Consider the following 9532-nt stretch of genomic DNA (forward strand, 5'->3'; position numbering starts at 1 on the left):
CCTGGAGACCTGGGTTCCATCTTCCTGGGACCCACATGGTAGAAAGGGACATCTGACTCCCAAGGGTTGTCCTCTGACCCCCACACCTGTGCTGTTGTGCTGGCTCAGGGGCGTGGGCATGTATGCACAAACACAGACACACACACACACACACTCACACACACACACACACACACTCTCACACACGTGTGCATGCACACACTATTTCTTTAAAATGTAAATATTCACTTTTCTTTTTTTTAAAAAGATTTATTTATTTTGTGTACAGTGTTCTGCCTGCATGTATCCTTGCAGGCAAGAAGAGGGCACCAGATCTCATTATAGATGGTTGTGAGCCACCATGTGGGTGCTGGGAATTGAACTCAGGACCTCTGGAAGAGCAGTCAGTGCTCTTAACCTCGGAGCCATCTCTCCAGCTCTCACTTTTCTTATTTTGTACAAAGGCTTTCCACCTATGGCCTTAAGCCTGCCAGACAACCATTCTAACACTGAGTTCCATCTCTTTTATTGTTTATTTTGAAATGAGTGTCTTTTGAAAAGCCAGTGTTCTAGTGCTGTGAAGAGACACCACGACCACTGCAGCTCATGAAATAAAGCTTTTCATTGGGGCTGGGTTACAGTTTCAGAGATTCAGTCCATTGTCATCATGGTGGGGAGCGTGGTGGCGTGCAGGCAGACATGGTGCTGGAGAAGGAGCTGAGAGTTCTACAACCCGACCTGCAGGCAGCAGGAAGAGAGGGCAACACTGAGCCTGGTTTAGGCTTTTGAAACCTCAAAGGCCGGGCTGGAGAGATGGCTCAGAGGTTAAGAACAGTGGCAGCTCTTCCAGAGGTCGTGAGTTCAATTCCCAGCAACCACATGGTGGCTCACAACCATCTGTAATGAGATCTGGTGCCCTCTTCTGGAGTGTAGGAATATATGCAGACAGAACACTGTATACATAATAAATAAAATAAATCTTTAAAAGAGGAAAAAAAAAAAAAAAGAAACCTCAAAGGCCACTGCCAGGGACAGACTTCCTCCAACAAGGCCATACCTCCCAATCCTTCTCAAGTAGTACCATCATTCAAAAAATGAGCCTACGGGAACATTCTTTCTTTTTTTTTTTTTTTTTTTAGGTTTTTCAAGACAGGGTTTCTCTGTGTAGCTTTGCGCCTCTCCTGGAACTCACTTGGTAGCCCAGGCTGGCCTCGAACTCACAGAGATCCGCCTGGCTCTGCCTCCCAAGTGCTGGGATTAAAGGCGTGCGCCACCACCGCCCGGCTGCGGGAACATTCTTATTCAAACCACAACACAGGGTCTCATTAAGTTTTCCAGGCTGTTTGAGCCCACTCTCTGTAGCCCAAGCAAACACTGAATTTGCATTCCTGCTGCTTCAACCCCCAGGTAGCTAGAATTACAGGCTGACACTACCAGGTCACCCAAATGCTCACTTTAAAAAAAAATCGCATGTTTGTTTTGAGACAGGGTCTTGCTATGTTGTGATGGCTGGCCTGGAACCTGCTATGTCGACCAGGCTGTGCTCTAACTTGTGGTAAAACTCAGCCTTTGCCTCCCAGTCATGAGCCACCATACATGGCTCAACACTCACTGGATATTTCAACGCAATGTCAAATTATGGATTTAGTGTCTAAGGCTGTATTACAGTTGATAGAATACTTGCCCAGCACATACAAAGCCCTGGGTTCGATCTCTAATACCACATTAGCCACATGTGGCTGTCTATGTTTGTAATTCTAGCACTTGGGAGGTAGAGGCAGAAAGATCAGGGAGTTAGTTCAAGGTCATCCTAGTCTACATAGTGAGTTTGAAGCCAGTCTTCGAAACATGAGATCTTGCCTCAAAAATAATGTATATGGGGCTGGAGAGGTGGCCCAGAGGTTAAGAGCACTTGTTGCTTTTGCAGAGGACCTGGATTCAATCCCCAGCACCCACATGATAGATAACTCACAGCCCCAGAGGATCTGATATCCTGACCTCCAAGGGTACTTACTAGGCATGCATATGGTGCACAGACACACATGACGAATAAATCTGACTTGTAAAAATTGTATATGTTTCACATACATACGCCATTGAAAATCTGAGATACTAGAATATGAATTCTGGGTCTGGGGTTTGGAGCTCAGTGGTAGAGGACCTGCTAATCATAAGGTGTGGGTGGAGCAGGGGACAGGGAAGACACTCTGAATTCTGTACACACGGGTTTAAAGTTAATTCTCTCACAGGTTGGGAGAGCTTTCTGTTGTTTTGTTTTGTATTTTGAATTCTGTTTTTTTTTTTTTCTTGAGACACAGTCTTGCTATGTAGCCCAGGCTGGCCTTGAACTTTTGAGCTTGAAGTTCTGGCTCAGCCTGTAACGGACTGAGAGTACAGGGATGTACTAACATACCCGGCTGGCTGTGAGTCTTTAAGCAAGCCAGGTCACCTCTTTCAGGTCCTCCACAAGAGCAGCCAGTGCTCTGTCCAGTCCCACTCCTTTTTTTTTTTTTTTTTTTTTTTTTTTAAGAAATGATTTGACTGTGTAGCCCAGGCTGGCCTCAAACTCAAGATAACTCTCTTGCCTCAGACTCTCAAATGCTGGAATTATAGTAATTCAACACCTTATTCCTAATTATGTCTTTCTTTCTTGCTGTGTTGTGGATCAAACCTGGGGAGATGACAGGTGTTCTGCCCCTCAGCTATCCCACCAGCCTTCGCTCAAATTGTTTTATTATTGCTGTGTGTGTGTGTGTGTGCACACCACAGCGTTTCTATGGAGGTCAGAGGTTTCTTTGGTTCTTGCACTATAGATCTGGGGAATCCAACCCATATCATTAGACTTGTAGGCAGGCTTTACCTCCTGAACCATCATCATCTCACTGGCCCTCCAGCCTTCAACCTCCCCCCCCCCTTTTTAACATGTAGCGTGTGACATTTTTATAAGATCATAATGGGAGGCTTTTATGAGTTGTAGAAGGAATTTCAATAAAGATTCCCCTCGCATTAACCGACTTCGTGTGCCTCAGACCCAGAGATCTCCTGCCCTGACGAAGGGAAAATGGATTCCTGGCCCGCCTTCTCCTGATAACACGGTATTATCTTTCTAAATTGATCTTCTGCATTGAATATGCATGGGCCTCTTGTGGGAGAACCGGTTGAGTCCCGGGTTGGTCCTGTTTTGCTAGAATGGCAGATGACCTGATTAGACATCTAGGTTTTGGAGGAGCCAGACAGGTTGGTTTTCATTAACCGCTGAAGGACCCGCTCCTTCCCTCCCTCTCCAGTGCCTCATCCTGCTCGCTCCGCTCAGGGTTCTGGGATCAGGAGCCCGAGAGATGGCAGTTTGTATGCTGTGCTAGTCACCTCAGCATCCTGCACCCTTCTTCTGGTATTTATATCCTAATGGTTTTTGGCGACCTGTCTCTCCTCCCTCTTTTCATTTGTCTGACGTTTTCAAAGATGGGACTCCAGGGGTTGAGGATAGCCTGGTCTACATAGTGAATTCTAGGCCAGCCAGAGCTACAAAGTGAGACCCTGTCTCAAAACAATAACAACAAAAACTGTTCAAATAAAAGGGACCTCTTGAGAGGGGGTAGATGGTCAAAAGGCAACCAACCAAAATTCAGGCCCACAAAATGGCTCCACAGGTGGACGCGCCTGCCACCCACCCTGATAACTCTGAGTTTGGTCCCTGGTGGAACCCACACGGTGGAAGGAGAGAGAACTGACTTCTGCAAAATTCTCCTCTGCCCTCCCCACGCGTACCCTGACTTGTATGCCCACCCCCACTCCCCCCACACAAACGAAAAAAGAAATGTAACAAGCACATTTTTCAAACGACATATCCACTTCACCATAGTTGCTCATTTTGAAAACCTTAAGAAAGATCCAGGCAATGGGAAATGTGTGACTCATGCCGACAGCGTCCCCAGAAGGGAAGGCGAAAGCCTGTGATTTCTGGAGAATCTGGACCCCGTGAGGCAGCATCACATGTCAGTCACAAAGCCCAGCGCGAACGTTCTGATTCTCATCAATAGGAGACTTCTCAGAAAGGGATGTCAACATGGCCCCTTCCTGCAGGCTTCGGCTTTAATGGCTCCCCTTGCCACACCACTTCCCCCTTGTTCTCCAGCCTGGCTTTTAGCTCCTGACTTTGGACATGCTCAGTATGACCACAGATTTCTCCCCCCACCCCATTTCTGGGACAGGGTTTCTCTGTGGAGCCCTGGCTGTCCTTAAATCCCTCTGGAGACCAGGCTGGCCTCAAACTCAGAGATCCGCCTGCCTCTGCCTCCTGAGTGCTGGGATTCAAGGCGTGCGCCACCACCGCCCAGTTCAGATTTCCCTTTTGTGGTAAAGGAAATACCTGGTTTCCTGGTGGTGTCAGCCTGGTATGCATTCTATAGTGCAAGAGAAAAACCCTGCTGTGATGGTTTGAACACATGGGGCTAGTGTTTTTCTTTATGTGTGTAGAGGACAACCTTAGGTGTCATCCCTCGGCTGCCACCCACCTTTTTTTTTTTTTTTTTTTTTAAATTTTAAAAACAGGGTTTGTCCTTGTCCTGAAATTCATCAAGTTGTCTAGGCTACAGGGCTGTGAGCGCAGGGAACCCGCCTGTTTCCACCTCTGCATCCCTGGTATTCCAAGTGTACCTGGGCCCAGCTTAGTTCTGGGAAACAAACCCAGGCCCTCAGGCTTGTCCGGCAAGTACTTTACCAACTGAGATGTCTTTCCAGCCTCTGAGTGTTTGTCTTTCAAAATAAGAAGCCCAGAAAGAAGAAAGGCGAGAGCCCATAGGCCATCATTACCATAATGATTAGCATAACATCATGAATATAAGAACCTCTATTCTTAGACACGATCCTTGTGGTCACAAGGTGCTAGTTCTGTTTTCTGCCTTAGGTATATGATCCAGTTAAAAAGAACGGAGGAGCAGGGCGGTGGCGGCGGCACACTCCTTTAATCCCAGCACTTGGGAGGCAGAGCCAGGCGGATCTCTGTGAGTTCAAGGCCAGCCTGGTCTACAGAGGAGTTTCAGGACAGTCAGGAAGATTACACAGAGAAACTCTGTCTCGAAAAACTGAAAGAGGAGGGGGAGGAGAAAGAGGGGGAGGAGAAGGAGGAGGAGGAAGAAGAAGAGGACACAGGTGAAGCTTTTTATGTGGTCCTGCCATTTTATCTGGGAAGTGTTACATTATAAAAAATTTGAGGGGGGTTGGGGATTTAGCTCAGTGGTAGAGCGCTTGCCTAGCAAACACAAGGCCCTGGGTTCGGTCCTCAGCTCTGAAAAAAAACATTGAGGGCTGGAGAGATGGTAAAGACACTTGTCACCAAGCCTGATGACCTTCTTTCAATCCTCTGTACCACATGGTAGGAGAGTCCCAACACCTGCAAGCTGTCCTCTGACCTCCACATGTACCCTGTGGTATGCAGTTGTGTGTGCGCGGGCAAACACACACACACACACACACACACACACACACACACACCCACACACACACACATACACACACAAATGTAATTTTAAAATTATGTATTTGTTTTGTTTGAGACGGGGTTTCTCTGTGTAACAGCCCTGGCTGTCCTGGATCTCACTCTGTAGACCAGGCTGGCCTTGAACTCAGAGATCTGCCTGCCTCTGCCTCCTGAGTGCTGAGATTAAAGGCATGTGCCACCATGCCTAGCCAAAAAATTAGGCATTTTTTAAAAAGATAAAAGCATGATTCACCCAAGTATAAAATGTAGGTGACAAAAATTTTATTCCTTTTTTTTTTAACAAGGGAAGATGCTAAGGAGCAGTTCAAAGAGAATTCAAGACAAAGCAAGGCCTGGAGCTGGCTGTGGCTTAGTGGACCAGTGCTTGCCTGGAATGCCTGGATTTGGCCTGCAGCACCAAAATAAAAACAAAAGCTTGAGGCTTATCTTAGTTAGGGTGACTATTGCTGTGATGAAACATCACCATCAAAAGCAACTTGGGGAGGAAAGAGTTTGTTTGGCTTATGCTTCCACATCACTGTTCATCACTAAAGGAAGTCAGGACAGGAACTCAAAACAGGCCGGGACTCAGGAGGCAGGAGCTGATGCAGAGGCCATGGAGGAGTGCTGCTTACTGGCTTGCTCCACCTACTTTCTTATAACCCAGGACCACCAGCTCAGGAATGGCACCACCAACACGATCTATACATACTGCTGGAGGAGAAAAGAAACGATCAATCCCACTCAGCTACGAACATTGCAAGCTACAACACTGACCTGCCTCACAAGGTCCATGTGCTAGTGTAATAGTGGCATGAACGTTATGGGTGTAACTATCACTTTCGGATTGGATTTAAGGCCGGTTCAGTGAAATGGAACCCATACCTGATACTGTCACTGAGGCCAAGAACCTGTGCTAGATATATCATAGCCCTTAGGGGAACCCCTACTATTGTTATCTTTCCAAATGGACAGAACAATTAAACGACTTCTAATGACTTGATTCAATCCTCATAGATCGGAGCGTCATTGAACCCTCATCTGAGAAGTCGTTTCCTGCAGTAGATGGTAATTGACAGGGACCCACAACGGGAGAATGTGCAGGAAATAAGAGACTTCAGAACGCTCAGCCCTAAGTGGGCTGTTTCTCATCACACCCCTCCCCTCAAGGCTCAGGGATCTATGCATAAGAGGTAGTGGAAATATTTCTAAGAGCCAGAGGTGGAGGTTAACTTCAAGGAAACAGTTTTCCAGATGCATATATAAACTAACACAGAGTGTGACAGCATGCACAAGGTCACGGCAGACATTCCACCATGGAGGAGGGGAGGCGGGCATAAGTCCACCCCTGGCCGAGAAGCGATTGGCATTTAATTGCTCCTGGGAGAGGGAAAGTTGGTTTTCTTTGATGGAGAGATAGCTGGCATTTCATCATACTTCAGGGCAGGTCTGAAGTCCTGGAGTAGTCAATTAACACAGCTGGACTTGCTGTTTTGTTTTGTGGTTTTGTTTTAGAGAGGAGAGGAGAGTGTAAAATTAGGGTGGAGTTGGGGTAAGGGGACTTCCCAATAGATAAGATATTATTAAAAAGCATGGACTGTGGTGGTGGTGGCGGTGGCGGCGGCGGCGGCGGCGGCGGCGGCGGCGGCGGCGCACGCCTTTAACCCCAGCACTCAGGAGGCAGAGGCAGGCGGATCTCTGTAAGTTCGAGGCCGGCCTGGTCTACTGAGCGAGATCCAGGACAGCCAGGGCTACACAGAGAAACCCTGTCTCAGAAAACAAACAAATAAAAAAAACAGAAACACAACAAAACACAAACCAATAAAAAACAAAACCAATGTGTGTGTGTGTGTGTGTGTGTGTGTATGTGTGTGTAACTATGTTTACATCCCTACATACACAGGCCATCAAAAAGGCTGAGCTGAGTTTCAATATAAATGAGAAACTACCTGATATCCCCAGAGGATTAAACACAGCTCTTTGGAGTGAGCTCCCTTTGTGGATCTGTGGACCGAAGCCGGCCTTGTTAGCAGTAATAGTATGCAATTGGGAAACACCAAACACAGAGCAAGATGGAGGTGGGAAGGGCGAGAACAGTAGGACCAGATCAACCAGAATTCTTTTTTTTTTTGAGACTGTGTCTCACTATGCAGCCCTGGCTGTCCTGGAGCTCACAGAGCTTTGCCTGTCTCTGCCTCCCAGGTGCTGGGATTAAAGTCCCAGGCTCTTTAATTGTTTTTGTTTTTGTTTTTTAGCATATATGTGATAGGCATTTTGAATCCCTGGTTTTCCTCCGCCGACACAGTAAGCCAAATCAAACAGAATTACAAGGTAAAGGACCAGGTTTAATCCGAGCAAAACACTCCCGATGATCTGGGGGAAGGAAGCAGGAGAAATCACATGATCACATGGCAGGTCTATGAACTGGAGCTCTGTAGGCTCTGTCTTGAGCAGCTCTGGGGGAGGAGCCGCCACTTGGCTGGCTTTCTGAGGGGCAGGATTTGGAGTGGGAGAAAGGGGAACTGAGGCAGAGCTTCCAACCAAACACTATGAACACCAGGATGCCTGTAGTAGACAGCTGTTATTTTTCTTTAAAGGTTTATTGTTAATTACGTGTGTGTATCTATGTAGGGGTTTCTGCACCTGAGTGCAGATGCCTGAGTTCCAAAGAGGGTGCCGGGGGTTATGGACATTTGTAAGTTGCCCATCATGGGTGCTAGCCACAGTCCAGTCTTCAGGAAGAGCCGCAGCACTCTTACGCACATGAGCCAATTCTCTAGCCAGGCTTTGAATTTCTGATCTTCTTGCCTCTATCTCTCAAATGCTGCACCTACGGGCGTGTGCCGCCACGCCTGGTCTACGCAGAGCTGGAGACTGCACCCCAGCTGGAGAGTGTTCTGCATGCTAGGCAATGGCTAGTGCCTCTCAGCTACATCCCAGACCCCCGAGGAGAAGGGCTGCACGTGAGTAGAAGACCACACCTCTGAGGAAGATTCCACCAGCCGCTCAGTGGCATTGACCATACCTACGAGCTAAGACTCTGTGTTAGGATGGAAAAAAAAAAATGCAAACTTGGGTTCCGATGTCAAGCGTCCAGCTAAAAACAGAACCACCATGTAAGAGTGAAAAGCAAAAGAGAATTGAATTCTGGACATTGTTTTCACGTGGGATGAAACTGTGGCAACGGAGCGGGGAGATCACAGGGTTGTGAGCTTGAGGCTAGACCCAGAGTGGGTGCAACATCCCAGAATCCCAGGCAGTGGGGTCTCCTAGAAGTGAAGATGGGGGCAAAGGGTAGGAGTGGGGTGAAGGGACACAGGACCCCAATTACTGACAGGTATGCTGCTGGGGTGAGAGAAGGCTGCTCCCAAGGCTGCCTCCCATTGGCTGAACACCCAGCTAGAACCTAGGGACCAGGAAGCCGGAACAACAGCCTACACAGCACCCCCTTCTGGACAAAGCTGAGTAGGACAAAAGTGAGAATAAAAACTCGGGACGTTGGCATTTCAGGCACAAAGGACTGGGCAAGTACTCACTCCCATGTCATCGTGTCCACATCTAAAAGCCATTGATTGCCACATGCACAATTATTTTATGTACCTTTAAATTTTGCCGAGTAAACTGACTACTGCTAACAATCCATGGCCATTTGACATTCTGTTTTAGTGGGTATATGCATGTTCTTATGTGTGCATATGTGTGTGTGAGTAGGTAAGGGGCGACATTGAGTGCCATCCTAAGGAATTGTCCACTTCCTTTGACACAAGGTCTCTTCGTTGGCCTGGGCCTCACCAACTATTGTAGGCTGGATGTCCAGTGAGTCTCAGGGATCTCCCTGTCTCCAGTTCCCCAGCACAGGGATTATACACATGGAGTACTACATCTGGCTTTAAATATTTGTTTGTTTATTGTGTTTTTATATGAATTATATGAATAGGAGTGCCATGGAAGACATGTGGGGGGGGGGTCAGAGGACAACTTTGTGGAAGTGGTTTTTTCCTTTCCACAAACTTTATGTGTGTTCTAAGAATTTTAAACTCTCAGGTTGCTAGGCCTGTGTGGCAGGACCCCTCT

Source organism: Peromyscus maniculatus, chromosome 23, assembly GCF_049852395.1.
Source record: "Peromyscus maniculatus bairdii isolate BWxNUB_F1_BW_parent chromosome 23, HU_Pman_BW_mat_3.1, whole genome shotgun sequence".
NCBI lineage: Eukaryota > Metazoa > Chordata > Mammalia > Rodentia > Cricetidae > Peromyscus > Peromyscus maniculatus.